We start from the raw sequence: 24,287 nt of genomic DNA, 5'->3' as shown, positions 1-24,287 counted from the left end.
ATAGGTCATCCTGAGTTGAACCTAAATTTGCTATTTCTCTAACCCTAATTCTAATTCTGTCTGGTATCCTAACCCTAACCATAATAATAATGATAGTTCAATTAGAAGTTAACAAAAAAAATACTCATTTTTTTTTCATCCTGTTAATCCTCTGTACATCTTAAATTTGTAGTAGGAAGACCCCCTACTCAGGCAGGCAAGCCCACCTAGTCGTCTGGAGTGACAGAGCCCACCACAACAAAGTTGTTATTAAAGAAGCAACTTTATTGAGAAGGTTCCTACACTGACTGGCCAGGGCTGCAGCACAGGCTCAGGAGCTGATACTGCGATCCCCAGCGGCCCACGTACTTAGGTTTTTAAAGGCAAAACTCACAGCCTGGTCATGTAGGCAACAAATGAGATTGTCTCACACCAAAAAGATTGCACAGTCATACCAGACCACACACAGGTGGCCAATGAGGTTACACTTTGTCACATAATGGCTGTTTAAACCAGCCTATCACTTTTGGTTTAAATGACTCATGAATTCAATGGTAAAGTGGAGCTTAAGGTAAGCATATACAAGGAGTTTAGTGGAGTTTAACACAAGCATGTGAAAAAGGCGGACTTTATGGTAAACTCAGGATGTTGCCAGCATGAGCCTGATTACTGACTATCTGTTTAAAAGGTCAGTCCTTAACAGAATAATGAAGGTGGGTTAAGTTGTTAAGGGGGGGGAACCTAGGGGCATTCTTCTCATTCTAAGAACTGAGCTGGTTGGAGCCAAGGTCCAGTTAACCTTGTTTAGAGGTTTTTGGTTTTTTTCCTAAAATCCCTAAAACAAAAACCAAGTCTGTAAAGAAGCTGTACTAGCTCGAGTCTCCTCTCAGGGCCTACTTCAAAATTAAGTTGCAGTTTAGCTTAAGTCTTCCAAAAGAGTTTATATGTGCATATATAAAGATATAATTTTATGTAAAAAACAAGATCTTTGGAGGAAGGAGTAACAAAAAGGAAATAGAGTGAGTATAATAAAATGTTTTAAATATATTATGGAAAGAGAATAACGAAACTGCCACTTCTGAAAATTAATAACCATTAATAAAATAACTAAAAATAAATAAATAAATAACACACTGCCTTCCACTGTTCGTGAAGAGAACTATGATATGTTTTGTGAAAGAAATACTTGTTCTAAACTTTGTTCATGCATAATTTATATTGTTATTGGCCAATTATTTAACTTAATGAATAAAAATAAGATTCCCTGACAAAAAAAATAAAACATTTACCTAGTAATTGTATGAGAAAAAGTTATAGTCATGAGTTTTAAGAATCTTTCTATTTCCCTACAAAGCAATGATTTAGGTTTACTAATCTAATATTTGTAGTAAGTTTAGAGAACATTATAGGCATAAAAAACAATGAACTGTACATCTTGTGTCTTGGATTAGTGATATTTTAAACATTGTCTATTATTCAAATGAATAGTTAGGTTTACTTTTCAAAATAAATGCAATTTTAACTCCTTTCAGAACAAGTACTTACCCTGCAATTAAATGTATTAGTATATTCAGATATTTAAAAGCTAAATTTTCTATGTTTGTTATGTAGCTCTACATATTCAGAATGACATGATTTTCCTATTCGTAAATGTCTAAACTCTGGGATTTTTCCTTCATCAATATAAATTGTCTCATGAGGTTTTTGTGAAAGCTCCAGTAACCAGTGTGGGATGTTTGCTTCATCAATATAAATTATCTCATGAGGTTTTTGTGAAGGCTCCAGTAACCAGTGTGGTCAAAAATATTTCCTAAATTCTAAATTTTAAATCTAATCATTTTTAGCCTTTGATTTTATCAGTTATTGTCTCTTCAGAGCAACTAAAATAAATACTAACTTTTAAACATTTCACTCACATTGTAAACAATATTCACGTGGGTCAAACAGAGACTAATCATTTCAAACTCACCATATTTGATGATCTCAGTGTGAAGAATGTAGAGAGTATAAGAATCTTATACTCAATAATATTTTTGGTAAAATTAAATTAAATTATATATCTAGATTTCTAAATTGGAGGTAAATCACATGGAAATAAGAAAATAATACAAAAATGATTACTTTGGGATCATTTTCTTCTTAATTTTTTTATTGTGAAAATATTGTACAGAGGGGTTACAATTATATGGGCAAGCCCTCTCCCACTTGAGCCACAGCGGTACTTCAGGCTTTTTTCTGGTAATGTGGTACTGAGAAATCAAGACCAGGGTTTCATATATGCAAAGAACTCTACCCCTAAGGCACATTTCCAGCCCTCTACTTCAGGTTTGTTAGTTTGTTTATGTCTTTTTGTTGTTGTTGTTGTCAGTTGTAGGAGTTGAAATCTAGGCCTGGGTTCTTCAGCTAAAGTCGTGTGCCCTACCACTTGAGGCACAGGTCCACTTCAGGTTTTCTGGTGGTTCATTGGAGCTAAATGTCTCAAGGACTTTCCTGTCCATGATCTTCAGATCTCATCCTCTTGAGTAGCTAGGATGACAGGCATGAGCCACAAGCACCCAGCTTCCACTTCAGGTTTCTTAGTGGTGAATTGGAGATAATAGTATCATGGGACCTTTTGTGTCCGGAATAGTTTAGAACCCAGGTCCACAGATTTCAGCTTCCTGAGAAGGCAGGATGATAGTCCTCAGCTATAGACCCCTAGGTCATGGCACTCTTTTGCAAGGGGGTCCTTGGCTCCACATGGTAGAGTGTTGGCCATGAGCACAAGAGGTAAGGGTCAGTACCTCTGCCCTGAGTTCAAGATTCATGACTGAGGAAAAACAAAACAATTGTCTGCAGGAGACAACTCACCGACTCTTTAGTAATACATAATTTTGTCCCTGCCAGGGGACATATCTGGGCCTCAATATTCGTGTCTTCATAATCATCTCAGTTGTGGAGCTCTTACAAGGACCAGATGAAAGAATGCACCCTATGAAGGACACAGCACATAGCACTCTTTGAAGGACTCAGCCCACAGCATCATGTGATAGACTCAGCACACTGAACCCTGTGAAGGACTCAGCACATAACTCTATTCCACAAGCTGTCATTAGAATTAGGGTGCTTTCATCAGTATCACCATTCTTTGAGGAACATTTTATAAGCCACACAAGTTCACATCTAATGGTTTATTGGGGTGGGTTTTTGGGGGGTTATACATGGGAGTTGTACTCTATGCATAGGGATACTGTTCAAATAACATTTGCTCAAAGCTAGAAATCTACCTCTTTGAGCCACATTTCCAGGATTCTCACAGACTGCCTGACAGGGCTGGGTTTTAAAGCCCCCAAGCAGCCAGGATGATGGGGGTAAACCAGCAGTGTCTGGTTTCTTGGAGCTGGGTTGCAGCAGTTTACATCTGGCTGTCAGGTTAAGTGGCAACTGTCAGCACCAGACTCCTAGCTTGCTCTGTGATGAGGTATTTGAAGTCCTAGCCTTCTATAGTTGCAGTTAGAACATTCTACCTTTTTTTGGCAGCAGTCCTGGGGTTTCAGTAAGGGCTTAGACACCGTCATTAAGTGTTTGTGCTCCAGGCTAGCACTCAATTGATTGAATGACAGCAGAACTTCTGGGTTTTCTGTTTATATGGCACTGAGGAATTGAACCCAGGGCTTCCTGCTTACTAGGGAAGCACTCAACCATCGAGCCCCATGACTGAATGAGGTATAAGTAGGTAGACATTGCTGTATATAAATATTATGTACACAAAAAGAGACATCCCTATATTATTAACATAGATATTACTGCCAATTATTAGATATTAAATTATGTCTCCACTTAATGATGTGTGCCAGTTGAAAAATTAATAAAGCATCAATTATAATTACTCAATATCCTGTTATTATTTATCATATATGTACATATATACATACATATATTTATATACTTTATAGAATAAGACAGATGTCTATATATAATTAAATATACATCATGTGTCACTACCAATTATTAGGTATTTAATAATGACTCCATGCAATTTTTATTCTGTTAGTGCTTAATAAAATATTAATAAAACTTAATACACATCCTATAATTATTATGTCTCATTTTATCTAGAATGATTCACTAATTCAACCCTTCATCATTCATGGTAGTGACAATTATTCCACCTATGACATTTATTACATTTATGACATCCTATTGCATAGCATATAGAGTTGCATCCGAATTATACATCCTACCTGACACCGAGGACTTTTGAAGAAAAATAAAATGTGTCATGTTCGGCTTCTCACTCCAAGAATACATTCTTGGCAGTGCTGGGATCTAAACTCAGGGCTTAGAAATTCATGAATGGGTAATTTTCAGCCCAGCAGCCTCTAGCCAATTCAGCTCCTAGGCAGTTCCCAGGCCCTGAGATGGAGCCCCATATTTTGACTCCATATTGTGCCTAGTGTAGTTATTCATTTTATTTTTGTTTTATTCATCTATTTACCATTTATTTTATTGACTGTTATTACACATGGAATATTGATTACATTTATTACAGAGATTATAGATTTGCCTATGTATGAAACTTCATACCTGATACTCAGGACTTTCACAGCAAAGGAAAACATGTGTCACCATAGGCTTCTTACTCCACGATTCAATTTTTGGGAGTGCTGGCATCTGAACTTACAGCCTACAAGGCTCAATGCATGAATGGGTGACTGTCAGCCCACCAACCTGGTGAATATTTAGCTGACAAGTAGTTCCCAGCACCTGAGATCGAGCTCCAGGGGTTGAGAAAATGAGAACAGATTGACATGCAGATGGTAGTACACAAATAAATATAGATCTTTATAGAATGCCAGAAATGTCTATACAATAATCAGTTATATATGCTACATTCCAACCAATTCTTGGGTATTTATTATGCCTCCATGTAATTAATATTGTTTTCATCCTTAATGAATTATTAATTAAATCAACCACTGTCCTGGAATTATTGTGTCCATGTAATTAAAAGTATTCTTTTAATGTGTCAAAAATCTTCAGTAATATCCACCAGCCTCCTAAAATCACTCTAATTTTATAATAGTATCTTTCAGGAACAACTAATTCAACCTTGACATTCATAACCTTCCATTGGTATTCCTATGAATAGGAACAAGACTCTTAGGATCTCCCACCATTGGTAAAGGTCAGGACCGCGCTTCAAACCCAGGGCCTATTTTGTCCTGTTGGCCAATGGCTTCCCTGGAATCCCACCAGCCTTCAGCAATGCCAGGTTACCAGCACTTTTCATGTCAGTCAAACCCAGGAAGGTCACCTTGCAAAGAAAACAAATGTAAAACCAGCGGCTATTTGGAAGTTGCTGGGTTTTTTTTTTTACCTGTTTTGTTTTATTTTATTTTTTCCTGTCAGCCTTTGGGCCCGGAATCCAGGTTCGGCTGTGGGTCCAATGGCTGCACCATAGCCTAGAGTGATCAAAGCTCAGGCAGAGTTGACGCGACCTGAGTTCAAGCCCTGTCTTTGACAAAATAAAAATACATACAAAAATACATACATACATTTAAAATATTTTTAAATTTTTGAGGCTCCTTGGTTTGGAATTCATGCCAATTTTTTTCTGCCAGGCCTGGGATTTGAACTCAGTGTTGGGTAAATCTGCAGCATAGTGGGGTAAGGGGAAGCTCACCGTGCTGGAAGACAAGAAAGACAGGCTCCCAGGGCCTGACTTCAAGTCCTACCACTTGTACACATTTTAAATACATGATTTATATTTACATACACATGTTTACTGCATATTTCAATTAGTGTATTTATTCATTTTATTTTGTGTTATATTTATGTATTATGTATTTTAGTGAGTATGATTACACATATAATATTTTTTACATCCTATTACATAGGACATAGTTTTGTGTATGTATTATGCATCATTCCTGAGACCCAGGACTTTCACTGATAAGGAAAATAAGTAGGACAGTTGGCTTCTTCCACAAGGATTAAGTTTTTGGCAGTTCTGTGATTTGAACACCAGGCCTAGAAGGCCCAATTCATGAATGGGTCAATGTTATCCCACCAATCTGATGCAAATGAAGTTATCGGCAAATTTGAGGACTGGAGATCAAGCCCTGAGAGTGGCCAATATATAAACACATACATGTGTAGATTGCAGTGTGTTTGTATTTACATATGTATATGCATATATAAATGTATACAGAGACAGATAAACATTTATGTAGATTCTAGTGTATAACTCTATATAAAGAGTGATGTCTATATCTTATTTTCATATGTTCTATTGCTACCAATTATTTGGTCTAAAATTATGCCTCCATTAATTAATCACAGAAGAAGACTTAATAAATTATTAAATTAATCAATGACCTGTATTTATTGCATACAATCTTATATTAGAATGACTAGCTAAGTAGTAATTCAATTAGTACATTTCAAACATTCTATTAGTGTTCCTATACATAGGAATGAGTTTTCTAGGATCTTCAGTAGTGTGTAGGTGCCATTCCCAGGATCCAACTCAGGACCTAGGTGTGTGAATTAGGCTCGGGCTTCACTGACAGCCCACCAGCATTCAGCCAGGCAAGGTCACGTTCAGTTTTCAAGCTGAGTCATTGAGACCCAAGCCGGTCAAGTTCAAAGGAAACAAAGGTAAAACGGTTGTGTAAAACTTCCTGGTTTTTTTCCTTCTCCATTTGTGTTGATTTGATGTTTTTATGCCAGTGTTGGGAGTGGAACTCAGACCCTAGGATCCCTGGATCATCTGTGGGTGTAAAAGCAGCACCCCAACCTAGGGTAATCATAGTTTAAGACACAATAAAATGCTTCCTTTAGCAATAAGAGCTCACAGAAAATGTCTAGGCTAACATTTCAAGCCTCAGGACCTGCCACACAAAAATAGAGCCAGTAACTCCATGTGTCTATGTATGCATGCATGCATTTCTATTGGTGAACATCCAGAGTATCTCTGAAGAAAGGCACCCAGCTAGGAAATTTGCTTTGAATATAATGATTTCATAGTACAGAGAGTGCTTTCAAGACAGTGCATGTTCGGGGCTCCCCTCACTGTTCCCGGTGTAGCCTGAGTGTTTCCCCACACCTCAAGCTGCTGGAGGAAGTCTGCCTCATTGTTGGAACAGGCAGACAAAAAACCTCTCTCCTGTACAACTGTGTAACAAACAATTCATCCAGGGGCAATTAGTGAGGATGAATGTGGGTGGGCTCTGAAGTCCAGGAGATAAAGGCCTCTTTGTACCCCAAGCTCTTTATCTCCCCAGGGCTCTGTTTTGACAGGATGCCTTCATTAGTGTCACCTTCCATGGCAGGCCAAGTTCCTTGTACTTATCCTGTCTTTGTTAGACTATGTTCCATTGTTGAAACAAACTGCTACAATTAATTCAAGAGTCCTTCTGGCAGACAACTGGGGAGCTGAACCTAATGAAATGATTCACCATTGGCAATGGTGCCTCACTTGGTTTCCAGAAGCTTGGTAAATCTAAGTACATGTGTAATATCACAATGCTTCCAGTCATCTAGGGCTGGTGAAGCTCATCAGGTTTTGAAACATTTGACCTCTCCTAGTTGGGCCCTGGATGGCTAGGTTTTGAGGTTGAGCATAGGGCCAGGGTGCTGACCATAAGCTCAGAGCAGAAGCTCTTTGCTTTACCATTTGGTGTCACAGTTTCATTTCTGGTATCCTTATCTGTGTGTGTGTGTGTGTGTGTGTGTGTGTGTGTGTGTGTGTGTGTGTGTGTGTGTGTGTGTGTGTGTGTGTGTGCGTGCGCGCACACCCGTCCTGGAGATTGAACTCAGGACCTGAGCACTGTACATGAGTTTCTCCTGTATGAGGATAGCACTCTACCACTTGAACCACAGAGCCCCTTCAGGCTTTTTTCCCCCTAGGGATGTGGTACTGAGGATTCTAACCCAGGGTTTCATATATGCAAGGCACTCTACCCCTAAAACACATTCCCAGCACTCCACTTCAGTTTTCTTGCTTTATTTTCTTGTAAGTAGAAGGAGTTGAAGTCTGGGCCTGGGTGCTGTCTCTGAGCTCTTCAGCTCAAATCTAGAACACTACTACTTGAGCTACAATGTCCCTTCATCTTTCTGGTGTTTCATTGGAGATAACCATCTCAAGGAATCTCCTGCCCAGGCTGGCTTTGGACCCTGATCCTCAGCTCTCAGGCTCCTGAGTAGCTAGGATGAGAGGTGCAACTCACCGGTTCCCAGCTTCCACTTTAAGTTTCTAAGTGGTAAATAGGAGATAATAGTCTCATGGGACCTTTTGTGTCTGGGATAATGTTGAACCCAGATTGTTAGATCTCAGCTTCCTGAGTAGGCAAGATGACAGACCTCAGCTACAGATGCCAAGGGTCGTTGGCTCCACGTGATAGGACACTAGCCATGAAACCAACAGGGAAGGGTCAGTGCCTAGGCCCTGAGTTCAACATTTACAACCGGAAAAAATAAACCAAGACAATTGTCTGCAGGGGACAACTCATTAGAGTTCAGAACATCCAAAATTTTGGCCCTGACATGGGACATATTTGAGCCTCAACTTTCTCATATGCACAATCATCTTACATGTGGAGCTCTTACAAGGACCAGGTGAAAGAATGCACCCCATGAAGGACTCAGCACATAACACCTCATGAAGGACTAATCACATAGCTCTATCCCACAAGCTGTCATTAGAATTAGGGTGTTTTCATCAGTATCACCTTTTTTTTTTTTCAGAAACACATCACAAACTGCACAAAGTTCACATCTAATGGTTTAATGGGGTGAGGTTTTTTAGGAGGAAGTTAGCCATGAAGATTGCACTAGAAGGTTGGGGCTACTGCCCGAAGATTTTAGCTCAAGGCCAGAGCTCTTACACTTTGAGCAACAGCTTAGAGTTTCACAGACTTCCTGCCAGGGCTGGGTTTTAAAACCACAGTGCGATGGACCAGCTCGGCCGGAGCACTGGGACCGACGGGACAGGGATCTCGGGATAGGTGGGCAAAGGAGTCGGCGAAGTGACAAACAGACATAGACTCAAAAGAGTTGCATCTGAGTGTATCTTTATTGAAGAGAATTAACATTTTTATACAGTGTGTGATTGTGACATAGATTCTTTGTTTATTTAAGCACGTAATCAATTTTTTAAAGGCAAAGCATTGATGAATTACATGAAAATTAATGACTATCCCACCAACTGTTTAAGCTAAGTGGTGCGAAACAAGCCTAGCATATTGTTTAATAGAATACGTCATCTATTCAGGCTTTTTTATGTTTAATAATTAACAAACCTAAGACAGGGCTGTACTTACATTATACTCTTTTAAATTTTATCCAACTAATTTCATCTTTATAAGCTCCTGTATAAGGAAATGGTTCTTGGTTGGTTGAGGAAATATGTCACTAACTTTATATTTTGTGTGAAAACACCATCTATTCCCTATAACGTAAGTTGGACTAAACTTAATCATAACTGTTGGGAGAATCTTTCTTTTTCTTTTATAATCAGAGGACCTTTCTTTTTAGAACTCTCTAAACTACTGGGATAACTCTTTCTAACTTAGTTTAGTTCATTGATTTTGTCTGTTAGACATATCTAGAAATTTTAAGTCTTTATATTTACTATTTGTGAGCTGCAAAACCGCTTGTGAAGTTGTAGGAGTATCTGGAGGCAACGTCACATCAGATGATAGATTGATTGGGGGATTGCCCACATTTAATCTTTGGCCTTAGTCTTTATTACTTAGAGAAGCCATCTCTTTTGGACTGGAAAAATACAACATGCTCTGTTCACGGATCAATAGAAAAATAGTCAAAACGAGAATAAAGGCAACGAATGTACAGCCAAGAAGAATATAGTAAGAATAAAGGTAGAGGCTATAAAGGTGCAGCCAAGTGTATGGGAAGCCTTGAGCCAACACCCCCTTCCTGGGGCATGCTTCCTTGAAGCTCTTTGTCCAACACAATCTCTCAGGCAGACTCCGCAGAAGGTGGCGTGGCACCCACTGGTTACAGAAAGATGTCCACTCAGCTGGAAATACCAGGAACCACTGGAAGTGAAGAAACTTAAGTGTTTGACCTTGTTTCTCTGGCCAGAGACTATTCATTGAACTTGCAGTCCCTTATTCTGTTGTCGAGGTCAAATCAGAAGCCATCTATCCACCACAGGCAGCTTTATGGAAGTGCTCCGCCCACCTGCCCTGGCTTCTCTTTGCTGAACCCAGGTAAGGACTCCTTGCAGACACATCTTCATGGCTGCTTTGCCTGCTGTGATCTCTGCTCCTTTCCAAACGCTTGCTTCGGCAGCTTCCTCTCCATTGTGCCTCTCGGACTGGGTTCCCATGGTGGTTGGATACTGAGCTGCTTGTTAGAGGAGGAAACAAGAGTTGTTGTATACAATGGCAGGCCTGAATTGGCCTGGAGGCAGGACAGACGCTCTCCCAGGTGGGACTTGTCAGGGCACAGGGCAGGCATCCTGCCACTGGGCCCTGGGTCACTGTGGTGAGCAGCAGTCACACTGGAATGTCTCTTTCTCAGAGAACAACGGGTTAAGTCTGACCAGATTGTCTTTTTTAGGGAATCCACTTCTCCACCAACTCCTGGGGGATGCCTGGGGCTTGAGTCTATGTCAGGCTCCACTCCTGTCCAGAACCTTTCATTCCAAAAGTTTCAACCAAGTATATGTGGCGTGGCACACCAGTGTTAGATCTCAGCCCCGGAGTATCTTGGATGATAAGGATGAGTGAGCCAGCAGCATCTGGTTCCGTGGAGCTGGGTTGCAGCAGTTTACCTCTGGCTAAATCAGGTTAGATGGCAACTGTCAGCAACAGATTCCAAGCTTGCTCTGTGATGAGATATTTGCAGTCCTATCCTTATATAGTTGAGGTCAGAACATTCTTTTTTTTTTTTAATTTAATTTTATTTTATTTGTGAACATACTGTACAGAGGAGTTACAATTACATGGACAGGATAATGCATACATTGCTTACCAAGCATTGCAGCCTCCTCCTTTGTTTACCCTTCACATCCCTTCCCAGCCTCCCCCCTCCCCGCCAATCCCAATCCTTCTCCTTCCCCCCTCTTCCCCGCCCCCCCGCACCGACGTTGTAAAGCTTGTTTTGGACATGACAACTTGTACTTCTCATTGTTGCAACAGGTCTACCTGTATCCTTAAACAACTGGTTTTTTCCCATCTCCTCCACAAGTTATACTGACATCAAATATAGTGAAAGCAAGGGTTATACTGTGGGGGAGGGACATACAAAGCAACAAAGAGATAATCTTATAAATGTGTTAGAAACATGCATGAAAGAAAAAAAAAACATTAAAATACAAATCTAAGGGTTCATTTTCCTGACATCACATTATCTGACCTTTTCCGCTTGACTCCTACATATACTAGATATTACAAATAAGGGAAACCATGGGCCCTATGTTTCTTTGGGCCTGGCTTACTTCACTTAATATAATTTTTTCCAAGTTTTTCCATTTCCTAACAAATGGTGCAATGTCATTCTTTCTGATGGGGGCATTTTTTTCTTTTTTTGGTGCCAGTCTTGGGTCTTGAGTAAGGGTCTAGACACAGTCCCGAAACTTTTATGCTCAAAGCTAGTGCTCAACTGCTTGAGCAACAGCACAACTTCCGGATTTTTCTGTGCATGTGGTAACCAGGAATCGAACCCAGGGCTTTGTACGTACTAGGGGAACAGTCTACTACAGAGCCCCAGGAGTAACAAGTGTATAAACAGATAAATGTGTAGATTCGTAGATAGATAGGTAGATAGGTAGATAGATAGATGTATATGTATAAACTAAGAGAAATTCTATCTTATGAAATTGCATATTCGTTATTACTACTAATTATTGGCAACTAAATTATTCCTTCCTTGTTTAAGTATCATGATTGAATACATAATAAAGTATTAATTGAAAATCAGTCAATGTAATATAATTGTGTATAATATGAAAATCATGCACTACTAATTTGTTACTTTTATAACAATCCATTTGTATGGATGTATCATCAGAATGTATTTCTTAGAACCTCCCACCATTCATTAGTGACAGTTCCGGGATTAGAACTCCAGGCCCAAGTTGCCGGTTTTGGCTATGGCTTCCCTAATAGCCTGCCAAACATCAGCAATGCAAGGTGCACTTTCTGGGCCTTGTCATTTAGACCCAGGATGGTCACAATACCAAAGGAAAAAAAAAGTAAAATCCCTTTCTTGAACTTCTCAGTTTTATGCTTCTCCTTGTTTTTGTTTTTTATTTTTGCCAGCCCTGAGATTTGAACTCGGGTCCTAGGATCCCAGGGTTGGTTGTGGCAGAGGTGCCAAGACCTAAGTTAAAGCCCTGTGCTGGGCCAAAAAAGAAATAAATAATAATAATATGGCCCTGGCTTGGAATATGCACCATTTTTCTGGCAAGCCCTGGATTTAAACTCAGGGCCTGGGTAACTCTGTGACATTGTGGGTGAAGGAGAAGCTCACCATCCTTGAAGACAAGAAATTCAGACCAGTTCCCAGGGCATGGACTCAAGCCCCAGCACTTGGAAAAAATAATATTCATATATTGTATCTATTTACATACATGGGTTTACTGCATATGACCTTTATTACCCTTATATATGTGGTATTATTACACATATAACACTTCATTTATTACATCATATCACCTAGATTATATTTGCATACGGATTATACATCATATTGAGACTCAGGACTTTCTCAGAGAAGGAAAAAAAATGTGTCAAAATTGGCTTCTTACTCCATGAATAAATTTTTGGCCATGCTGGGATTTCAACCCCCTGCCTGCAATGCCCAATCCATACAGGGGGTCACAGTCTGAACACACCAGCCTCCAGCAAACTGAGATGCCAGGAAATTCTGAGGACCTTTGATCAAACCACAGTAGTGACCAATATATACATTGATAGATATGTATATGTGTATGTGTATATACATATATATATATGTACACACACACACACACACACATATATATATTTCTTCCCATATTTATATATATATATATATATATATATGAGAAGGAATGTGAGGATATTAATTTATATATATATGTATATTATTACCAATTATTTGTTATTATATTATGGCACCATTTAATGAAGTATCATGGTTGAATACATATAAAAGCATTAATTAAAAATTAGTTAATATTCTTCCATTAGAGGAATCATACCATGGTGCTAAAATGGAAGATATAAATCCAATAATATTTGTGTGGCATTCTAAAATAGAATCATGAATTAACTGCAAATTTAATTATTATTTTATAGCATTCCATTAGCATTCACATGAGTAGGAATGAATATGTCAGGATCTCCCTCCATTTTTAGGTAGCAGTCCTAGCATTCGAACTCCAAGCTTGGGTAGCTTACTTTGAATGCAAACAATTAGAATGACACCATGAATATTTTAGATTGTCACTATTAAAAAAATAACAACAAGAAGAAAAGAAAGCCAGGTGTCATCAGCTCCTGCCTATAATCCTAGCTCCTCAGGAGGCTGAGAATGTAGAGAATGCCAATTTGAATTCAACCATGGCAGGAAAGTCGGTGACACTCTTATTTCTAACAGATCACAGGAAAAAAAAATGAGTGGGATTGTGTTTCAAGTTGCAGAGTGTTACCCTTGAGCAAAAGGAGCTCAGGGACAGAGCATAGGCTCACAGTTCAACCCCAGACTTGCCTCCCCAGCCCCCCAACCCCGAATAAAAAAGGCAGCAGTAACTTCATGTCTCTGTGTATGAAAGGATGTTGTATGGATGATGGGCATTCAGCAGGTTGCCCATGCTCAGCCCACCCAACTTGGGCAAGCTGGGACAAGCCCTCAGAGTTCCTAGGCTGTAGGAGTGGTGGAAGGTTCTGGATCCATATTCTCTATCCCTAGACCTCTAGGGCCTGGTGGCTCTCACTCATTCATCATTCCTCATTGCCGAGTCAAAGACTGGTTCCAAATCTCGGCAAAGATATGAAATAGTCAGCAATTTCTATGCCTGAAGGGGTAAGCCAATAAATCTCACCCTCATAACTCCTGTTAAAATTCAGCCTTGGGCTGCAAATGTGGCTTAGTGGTAGAGTGCTTATCTAGCATGCACGAAGCCCTGAGTTCGATTCCTCAGTAATACAGAAACAGAAAACGACAAAAGTGGCATCATGGCTAGCCCTCAGGAAAAAAATCTAAGGAACATGCCCAGACCCTAAGTTCAAGCCCCAAGACTGGCAAAAAAAAAGTGAGCCTGGTGAGACATATTCTTCTGGGACTCAAGAGGGCTGAGGTTATAGGTAAGAGATAGAGGGCAGCTACTTGTGGCTCACCCCTATAATCTCAGCTACTCAGGAGCCTGAGATCTGAGGATCATAATTACAAGTAGGAAATTTTATATGAGAAACTTTTCTCCAATTAAACACCCAGAAGTAGAGCAGTGTTTCAAGTAGTGGACTGTTAGCCTTGAGCAGAAAAGCTCAGGGATAGTGTCCATGCCATGAATTCAAACCCTAGGACTGGAAAACCCACACACACACATTCACACACACACACACACACACACACACACACACACACACACACACACACACACACACACACACACACACACCAAGATAGAGCATTTGCCAGTAAGCCTGCAAAAGTTCCACCTCTAGAGAGAGAAAGGAAGGAAAGACTTGCTCCAGGAGGTGATATAATCAGTGCCAAAATTCCACAGGATTTATAAGGTGTGGAACAGGACAGAGCCTCAGGCAGAAGGTACAGAATAGGCAAAAGTCCTGAGGTGTGGTATAGAGCAGGTGGTGTGGGTGGAATGAAGGTTCTGTGGCTTCAGAAAAGTCTGGCAGAGCATTCAAGGCTGGGTCAAGGTTTGTACTTGAGTCACAGGTTTGGAAGAGGGTGGAGTCCCAGAATAGGGCCCAGGGGGAAGATTAGCTTGGCTTTTCTCCATGGACCCCAGCCATTTCATGTGGCTGGAAGTCTATTTTTCACGGCTCCTGACCCTTGGGCCTCCTTTGCATTGAGGAGTCAGGACAAATGCAGGGAAGAACACTTGCTTAAGAAAAGCTTCTGGGCTGGGAAGGTGGCTCAGTAGTAGAGCACTTGCCTTGCATCCATGAGGCTCTGGGTTCGATTCTTCAGCACCACAAAAGCAAAAAGAAAAAAAGCCAGAAGTGTCGATGTGGCTCAAGTGTTAGAGTGCTAGCCTTGAGATGAAGAGCTGAGGGACAGTGCCCAGGCCCATAGTTCAGGCCCCAGGACCAGAGATCCCCTCCAAAAAAAAAAAAAAAAGAAAGAAAAGAAAAGTTTCTACCCCAATGACACCATTAGCTCCCTCCCTTTAGCTACTCAGGAGACTGGGATCAGAGATCATGGACCAATGCCAGCTCAGGAAAGGTATGTTAGTGAGACATTTCTTGCCAGTGAACTACCAAAAGCCAGAAATGGCACTGTTGCTCAAGTGGTAGAGTGCCAAACTTGAGGGAAAAACTTAAGTGACTGGAACTAGACCCTGAGTTCAAGGCCAGTAATGACATAGCAAAAAAAAGAAAAAGAAAAGAAAAGCTGTCAGGAGCTCCTAGTTCACTGTGGTGAATGGCCAGATCAGCTGGGCGCCAGTGACTCACGTCTGTCCCCCTAGCTCCACAGGAGGCCGAAATCTGAGGAGCTTGGTTGAAAGCCAGCCCTGGCAGGAATGTCTGTGAGACTCTGATCTCCAAGGAAGCACCAGCAAACTGAAAGAGGCACTGTGGCTCAAGTGATAAGCTGAAGAGCTGAGGGGATAGCACCCAGGCTCAGAGTTCCAGTCCCATGACCAACTCCCCTGGCCTGCTTGGAACTCACTCTTTGGCTCTAGCCAGAGTATTTTCCAGTGGGCCCCTGAGTTTCTCCCAATGTCTAGGTGTCCTACAAGTCTTGAGAGCAGCCCATTTGGAAGCCTTTGCTACAGAGCAGGCCACATTATCAGAGGAGTTTCCAGCCTTGGGGAACCGAGGTCATTGGCTGGGTCATCAGAATGGCATCTGTCATGGGTGCAGTGTGGATCTGAGCAGTAAATCCACTTCTCAGACCACGGGTTTGGGGCAAGGAGGGCCAGAAGTTGCAACTGGCATGGCAGGGAACAGCCGCTCAAACGGGTATCCCAAGAGTGCGACTCTGTCAGGCACACTTCCACTGGGTGTTGAGTTGGGCTCATGAAAGTCTTGTGGGCTCACAAATCCACAGCCAGCTAGCTGGCTGCTGCTCGTAGCAGTCCTATCTCAGGAGTCCCAGGGCTCGGATCCCTGCTTTCCTCACCAGTGCTCAGGGGCAGATGAAGGTCTGCAAATGGGGGGCAACTACAAAGTTGCATCCACAGTGTCCTTTCCCTTGGTCCTGTGGCCCCATGGATGGTGGAGCTCAGGAGCTCTTGGCTCCCACTCATCATCCTGGCTATTCGGGAGTCTGAGGTCTGATGGTCGTGACTCAGAGCCAGCCCGGGCGGGAAAGTCCGTGAGATTCTTATCTCCCATATACCACCTGTCCCGCCCCCAACCCACACACAAAAAAGCCAGATGTGGTGCTGTGTCTCAAGTGGTAGAGCCTCAGCCTTGAACAAAAAAAGCTCAGGGATAACACCTGAACCCAAGCCCTAGGACTCACACAATCATAATAAATGAACAGTGTACACATTTTATCTGACTACCAAGAAAGATGAATTCAGTCTTTGATCTGGCTGGTATTTTTAGCCAAAGTTAAGGGGCTTCTCTTGATGTTCCCCTACACCTCTCCTTCTCTCCTTTATCTGTCCAGCCTTCGGTTGTAGGACAGAATTCGGATCATACCCCTGGATGTGACCTTAAGTACCCTCCCCCATCCACCTTCCTTGGGGTCAGGATACTGGATGCACTTCCTGCTGGGAGGATGAGGCACTGCAGAGAGGAGGGTAGGTATCCCCGACACTTACACACACACACACACACACACACACACACACACACACACACACACACACACACACACACACATACCCTAAGGCCAACTCAAACTAGCCTTTTCCAAAGACACTTTAGTGACACAGCTCCTGATCCACAGCCCACATCCAGAATGAGAAGGCCACCTTGGGTTCCAGCCACATGGGGATGATGGGCCATCTCTTCCAGCACCCATTCAAACAGTTCCAGTTCCAGAGAGAGAGAAAGAGGAGGGAGAGAGAGAGAGAGAGAGAGAGAGAGAGAGAGAGAGAGAGAGAGAGAGAGAGAGAGAGAGAGAGAGAGAGAGAGAGAATGAGACAGACAGACAGACAGACAGACAGACAGAGAGGCAGAGACAGCGAGAGACAGACAGAGAGGGAGAGGGAGAGGGAGAGGGAGAGAGAGAGAGGGCCAGAATTACACTTAAGCCAGTTGCTGGTGACTCAGGCCTATAATCCTAACTACACAGGAGGCTGAGATGTGAAGATCATGGTTCATGGGTGGCCAGGGCAGAAACATCTGTGAGACTCTTATCCTCAAAGAACCTCAAGAAAAATGGAAAAGTCATTGTGTCTCATGAGGTAGAGCGCTAGCCTTGACCTGAGGAGCTTGGGGACAGCATCCAGGCCCAGAATTCAAACCCCACGAATGACAAGAAGTGGACTTGTCACCACAAGAAGTGGACTGAATAACACCCACTGTCCTAAGGAGAAAGGCAGAGAAGTCAGGCTGAGCTTCCTGTCAGCTGGGGGTTATGAGTAGTTCACCCAGCTTCTCCTTCCTCATGGGTATAGAGTAATGATTAAAGAGCCATATTTTGTTTCATAATCCCACACGTGTTGCATGATTAATAACAGGCCCCATCTGAGCCCTTTCCGAGTAACTTCCTGTCATATGCTCACAGAATTGCTGACAACCGTATCTGACAGCCGCGCCATTTGTGGCTGGCCCTGCTCAGGAGATCCCTCTGTATAAGTTCCTTATTTTTCTCACAACTCTCCCGTGAGGAGACTGAGGTCCGATGGTTGACGTCCAACCCAGAGCTTCACCTGGGTTCAAGAATCAGCTGCCGAGGACTAAGAGTTTGGGACAATCCATCGAAACCAATGACTGAGCATGGCACTAATGCCTACCATCCCAACCTGCCCCCCCCAACACACATCCACAGTCCTTTGCAGGAAAAGATATTGTACTTTCTTTTTGTTGGTTGTGACGCTTGAACTTTGGGCCTGGGTGCTGTTCTGGAGCTCCTCAGCTCAAGGCCAGCACTCTACTACTTGAGCCACAACACCACTTCTGGTTTTCTGGTGCTTTGTTGGAGAGAAGAGTCTGAGGGTCTTTCCTGCCCAAGCTTGCTTTGAACCGTAATCTTCAGATCTCAGCTCCTGAGTCCTTAGAATGACAGCCATTAGCCACTGGCACCCGGCCAAAGATGCTTTTCCATTCCTGTCATCCTATCCCCTCAGGAGGCTGAGATCTGTTGCCTGCAGTTGGATGCCACCCTTGGCAGCAAAGTCCATGAGCACTCTTATCTCCATTTAAATACCCAAAAACCTTGCAAGTGGAGCTGTGGCTCAAATGGCAGAGGGCTAGATTTGAGCATAAAACAACAGATGACACCCAGGCCCTAGTTTTAAGCTTTTTCTAGCACAGACCCACCCAAGAAAGGGAAGCAGGTGTGCACATAGGAGCTCAAAGCTCACAAATAATACTCAAGACTCACAGAATAGATTCCATCCTGCTCTGATTGTCTGGATTCTATGTCCTAGATCACAGTAGTCTTAGATGGGACTGACCAGGCACCAAGTCAGGATGGTCAAGTACAATCTCATACTGAGGATCCCGTGACCTCATCAAGGACTCAAGATTGTCCCGACCGCCTCGACCAGAAAGGAAGACGCAACACCGAGCTCTTCTCTCTGCAGTTTATTCAGGACCTTTGAGTAATCTTCTGACCCCAACCATGGGGAGAATTTCCCACAGCCTTAAGTACCCGCTGGGTAGCCAACCCTGATACGCCACTTGGGAACCACCAATAGGTTCAGGTGCACGGAAGCAAGTCAGATTCTTTGCCTTAGCCATATAAGGAGTTGTTTACCACAGAGAGCACTCGCCATCGGGAAGGCGGAGGGCGGAAGCTGGCGCCATCTTTCAGGTGCGGCAGCAAGCAGCTCTCTACAGTTCCCCCTTTTTGATTTCGCAACAGGCAAGAGTAGAGGTCTGATCTCTGTGGAAGAAATTTGGGACATTGTCCCAAATTTGGGACATTATCCACTCGAATCATTACCAGACCAGTCCGATACCTTTTTACAGAGGTGGGACTTAGGGTATCAACCCACATGCAATCAGACATGCTCTTCTTGGGGCCCACAACCTCAGAGGACCCCAAGTGAAGTGCTCAAGCCTCGCATCCTGTGCTCAAAAAAGGCCAGTCTTATCAAGCCATACATGGGGGGACTGTCTTGCTCCAATGGCTGTAAAGGCTTGGATAATCATGGCTGCACTGCGACGCTGAGAAACTCTAATTTGGCAAATGCACCACAGACATAACAAGGAGGCTAATAACAGGAGGCCTGTCAGGGCTCCCAAACCCGCCCACTCCTTAAGATGATTCATAGCAGCGGAGATCCATGAAGATAACCCCTCCGCCAATCCGGCATCCAATCAGGTCGAGTTCACCATGACAATGGCAACCCTGAACTGTTCCATCAGGCTGTCGAACTCCCCAGTTCAATTACCTAAAAGATAACTAGACAACTGTTTAGACAACTTTGCAGCATTTTTTGAATAGGTCTTTTCCTGGGCCTGAACTCTGGGCCTGGGCACTGTCCCTCAGCTCTTCAGCTCAAGGCCAGCGCTCTACCACTTGAGCCACAGTGCCACTTCCGGCTTTTTTCATTTTGATTATGTGGTGCTGAGGAATCAAACCCAGGGCCTCAGACATGCAAGGCAAGTGCTCTACCACTGAGTCACCTTCCCAGCCCCTTACTTTCCCAGCCCCCTACTTTCCCAGCCCCTTCCGATCTTTCTTCCTGCAGCATTTCTAGGGCGGCCTGACCATTCTCCACCGCCTCACTGCAGCGCTGGTCCTCAAGACAGCCTCTTATCAGTTTCCATATTGGTCTCACTCCACTCTTAAGCGTTCCTTGTTCAGAGGCAAAATCTAGGTCCCTCCCTAGTTTCTCCCAAGAGGCCACCGTGAGACTTCCGGAGACAGTGAACCCCGGGGCAATGATGTCACATTCATCCAAAAATCTCTCTAAAGTTCTCGTTTCTACTTTTAACTTCTTTGAGTGCAGCAGCTCATTGAGAGCCAAAAAAATTGGGTGCGAAGAAGAAGCGCCCATGTTTTAAAAATCTTAACCTGGTAAACAATCTTTTACTTTCACTTTTGGCTACTCTATTGACTAGCCCCGGGTTCTCGCTCTCTCTTTATCTACCGAGAAGAGCAAAAATCCCCCCGCTCTTGTCGCGGATTCCCCCTTTACCTGGGAACTTACCCCCGCTATTGTCTTGGATTTCCCCTTTACCTGGGAACTTACTGGTGCACCACCCTGACCACAGAGAGTTCTGAGTCCCCGTTGGGGTTATGGCTGAATCCCCGTACGGGCCACCACCTGTCCCGACCACCTCGACCAGCAAGGAAGACAAGACACCGAGCTCTTCTCTCTGCAGTTTATTCAGGACCTTTGAGTAATCTTCTGACCCCAACCCCGGGGAGAATTTCCCACAGCCTTAAGTACCCGCTGGGTAGCCAACCCTGATACGCCTCTTGGGAACCACCAATAGGTTCAGGTGCACAGAAGCAAGCCAGATTCTTTGCCTTAGCCATATAAGGAGTTGTTTACCACAGAGAGCACTCGTCATCGGAAAGGCGGAGGGCGGAAGCCAGCGCCATCTTTCAGGTATGGCTGCACACAACTCTCTACACAAGATCTCACTGTCCTGCATCGACACTGGGCAGGCAAGTGAGGTCTAGTTATCCAACCACAAGTTATGGGAATGAAAGGATTTCTTGGCCAAGGGATGCAGACTGGAGGGCTCTCGGTCTCTCTCTCTAAGGAGGGAGAAAAGGGCCGATCCAACCCAGGAATGTTCCTGGGTTGTGAGTATCCTCAATCAAACAACACTGCTCAGAGTCAGTGCCTCTGTTTTTTGCACCAGCCTCTACCCAGCCCTGCCCCACTTACAATCGGCCCTCTCTGAATGCCAGATCTGCCATCTGGACTAAAGGCTGAGCCAGCAAAGTGACCCACCTCTGCCTCTGAGAATGGCAGTCACAGGGCCCTAGAGTCCCCTAGAGGAAGTCTCGGGGCAACAAGGTCTAACTCCAGCCCTCATTCTCTGGCTGTCCTGTGCCATTGGCACACTCACGTCTGTCTCTGGTCAAGGAATGAACACCGGGGGTGTCATCTTCAGATAGAGCCAGCAATAATCCCAGTCCCCAAGGATGTACCGCACAGGCATCCCGCAGTGGATGACAGCCAGCTTGTCAATAGTGAAACCAAAGTGCCAGGATTTTTAACAGCCATGTGGCTCGGTCGAAGGCTCTATCACTGATGGTCTAGGTTGTCAGGTGAGGTCATGGCTCCAATGGCCTGACACACCTGACCTGGGATGGTCCTCCCTCTTAGTCTTCCTGTTTATACATTGCCCCCCTCCTCTTGACACTCCCTCAGCCTATACCTCCCTATTCCTTGGACACTTTCTTCTTATCTGACCAGAAAATAAACTCGGAGGGCCTGCGGAGACTGAAATTTGGTAACACATCCTGAGCCCTAAGGTCTACCCGAGGCTGTTTCCCTCTGCAGTCGGTGAACACACAGCTCCTGGATGTCATGAAGTTGCTGAGAGGTCAATGGCTTTGTCCTACATACTGGCTTTAGGCTCTGAAACTGTCCCCACAGTGAATGGTTGGCTCCCTTGATCCAGGGACTCCAAACCAAGGCTTGCATGTTCCGTTCTTCCTTCCTTTCCTCCTTTTCTCCCTCCATCCTTCCCTCCTCTCTTTCTCTTTCCTTTCTTTGTGTCACTTCTGGGCCTTGAATTCAGATCCGGGTGCTGTCTCTGAGCCTTTTTACTCAAGGCCAACAGTCTAGAGTTTGAGCCACTCATCCATTTCTGGCATTTTTTTTTGGTTGTTTGTTGGAGATAAGAGTCTTACAGGTGGGCTGGGAAGGTGGTTCAGTGGTAGAGAGCTTGCCTTGCATGCTCAAGGCCCTGGGTTCGATTCCTCAGCACCACATAAGAAAAAAGAAAAAAGCCGGAACTGGTGCTGTGGCTCAAGTGGTAGAGCGCTAGCCTTGAGCTGAAGAGCTGAGGGACGGCACCCAGGCCCAGAGTTCAGGCCCCACGACCGGACGCCCCCCCCCCCCAAAAAAAGAGTCTTACAGGCTTTTCTGCCTGGGTATTAAGTCTCAGTCCTCCTATCTCAGCCTTCTAAGTAGCTAGGATGTCAGGTGTGAAGCACCGGCATCCAGCTCAAATCAAGATTTCTCCATGTGCTGTGGAACCGGCATTGGAACCTTTCATTGTCTATGACCGCCTGGACCTGGCACACACACTGTAACGGTTTGTTGGACAAATAAATGAGCATCTCTCTATGACAATATTACAGAAAACTCCCATCCAACTCAGGTAAGTATCCTGGGGGGTGGAAGGATTGGTGGGGGAGATGTCAAAGCCTATGTAGTTCTACCACATTTCTCCTTCGTCCCTCGTCCTGCCCTCCTGGTGCCACCACACTTAACTGTTTTGGCTCTGAGGATGTGAGCCACGATGTACTCGCTGGATTCTGGGGCCTCTTGGATGCCTCTCTTCTCAAAGATCTTTGTCCAGCGGCTGACCCACACTTTGCCACTCATTTCCGCCCTCAGGTGTGAATGAGGTTGCCATGAGGTGAACACCTGGCTCAAGGGGCCTCCTCTTCTTCCCCTGGGGCCAGACAGGATGGTCCACCACATATGGCCCCCAAGTTTCATGTTGCAGAGAAAGGATGCTTGAGGCATCTGGGGTCTCTGGATCTCTCAGATTCCCGTGCAGGTGCTGGGAATCAACTCTGCTCACAGCTGGCAGGCTTGGGATGCGAGGTCACCGTCTCTGCTTCCCATGTTGTCCTTGAATGTGGTGGTCACACTAGAGAGAACCAGAGGAGGATCAGCAGCTGCTGGAGGAAGGCAGTCATGGTACGATATTCATGATAAGAGACGATCTGGCTTGGGAACTCTGCATGTGCTGCTTTGAACATCATAGTTTGGCAGCTGAAATCCTCCATCTAATTTGACCTATAATCCCAGTCATTAGTAGTAATTGCCAGCTTAAAGATAAAACCCTGGAAAAGCTGGCATGTCAGTTGTCCCAATCAAACTTAAAGGGTTCCAAAGTTGAGGTGATGTGTCTGCTGTGCCAGCTCCATATGCTCTGGGCTCCTGGCCAGGACCTTCATTTCAATTGAGGCCTCAGACAGCTACTGAAGCTGCTTCCTCTCGTGCATGTCCTCGCTCCTCTCTGCTCTCTCTTTCTCTGTCTCTCTGTCTCTCTGTGTCTGTGTCTGTGTCTGTGTCTGTGTCTGTGTCTGTGTCTGTCTGTCTGTCTGTCTGTCTGTCTGTCTGTCTGTCTGTCTGTCTGTCTGTCTGTCTGTCTGTCTCTCTCTCTCTCTCTCTCTCTCTGTCTCTGCCTCCACTCCTCTTGTGGGCTGCTTAGCCCCTCCATGCATGCGTGCCTACGACTGAGAGACCCTGGCCACTGCTGCCACCACAGTGAGCCTCCTGGTCCATGCCTCCTCCTCCCCTGGGCCCCACCCCCTCCTCTCCTCAGCCCAGCCCCCCACCCTTGACTACAAGAGCAGCTCTGACTGGGCCCTAAGGCTTCCAGGCCATAGGAATTGCAACCTCACTTCAGCTCAGCACTCCATGCCAACCCTAACATTTGCCTGGGGGACCGAATCTCCCCTCAGCCCCACCTCTGGAGGAGACTCTCCTCCATTCTTCTCCACTCCACACATCAAGCAGGTGCACAGTGACCGCTGTGTGTGTGTGTGTGTCTGTGTGTGTGTGTGTGTGAGAGAGAGAGAGAGAGAGACAGACAGAGAGAGAAAGAGAGAGAGGGAGGGAGGGAGGGAGAGAGAGAGAGAGAGCGAGAGAGAGAGAGAGAGATTGTTGGGGATAACTACCTCAGAACATAGCACCTTTTGGGATGACTAAGCACACAGCACACTTCAAAAACCAGCACAAAGCACCCTGCTTAAAGGAATCATCACAGTGCACCCTTTGAAGGACTTAGCATATAGTAACCTTTGGGATGACTCAGCACACAGCTCCCTTTGAAGGAGGAAGTCCATAGCACACAGTG

At 44.2% G+C, this 24,287-nt stretch overlaps 1 pseudogene; it reads right to left on the bottom strand.

Moving 5' to 3' along the window:
• Positions 1–17,006: 17,006 nt before the first annotated feature.
• On the bottom strand, positions 17,007–22,918 carry LOC138834470 (MTRF1L release factor glutamine methyltransferase-like; annotated as a pseudogene).
• Positions 22,919–24,287: the final 1,369 nt, after the last annotated feature.

This window comes from Dipodomys merriami, unplaced genomic scaffold, assembly GCF_024711535.1.
Source record: "Dipodomys merriami isolate MVZ:Mamm:240054 unplaced genomic scaffold, mDipMer1.0.p SCAF_216, whole genome shotgun sequence".
Classification (NCBI taxonomy): Eukaryota; Metazoa; Chordata; class Mammalia; order Rodentia; family Heteromyidae; genus Dipodomys; species Dipodomys merriami.
Note: the sequence above shows the minus strand (reverse complement) of the source record. Positions and strands in the feature narration are given on the sequence as shown.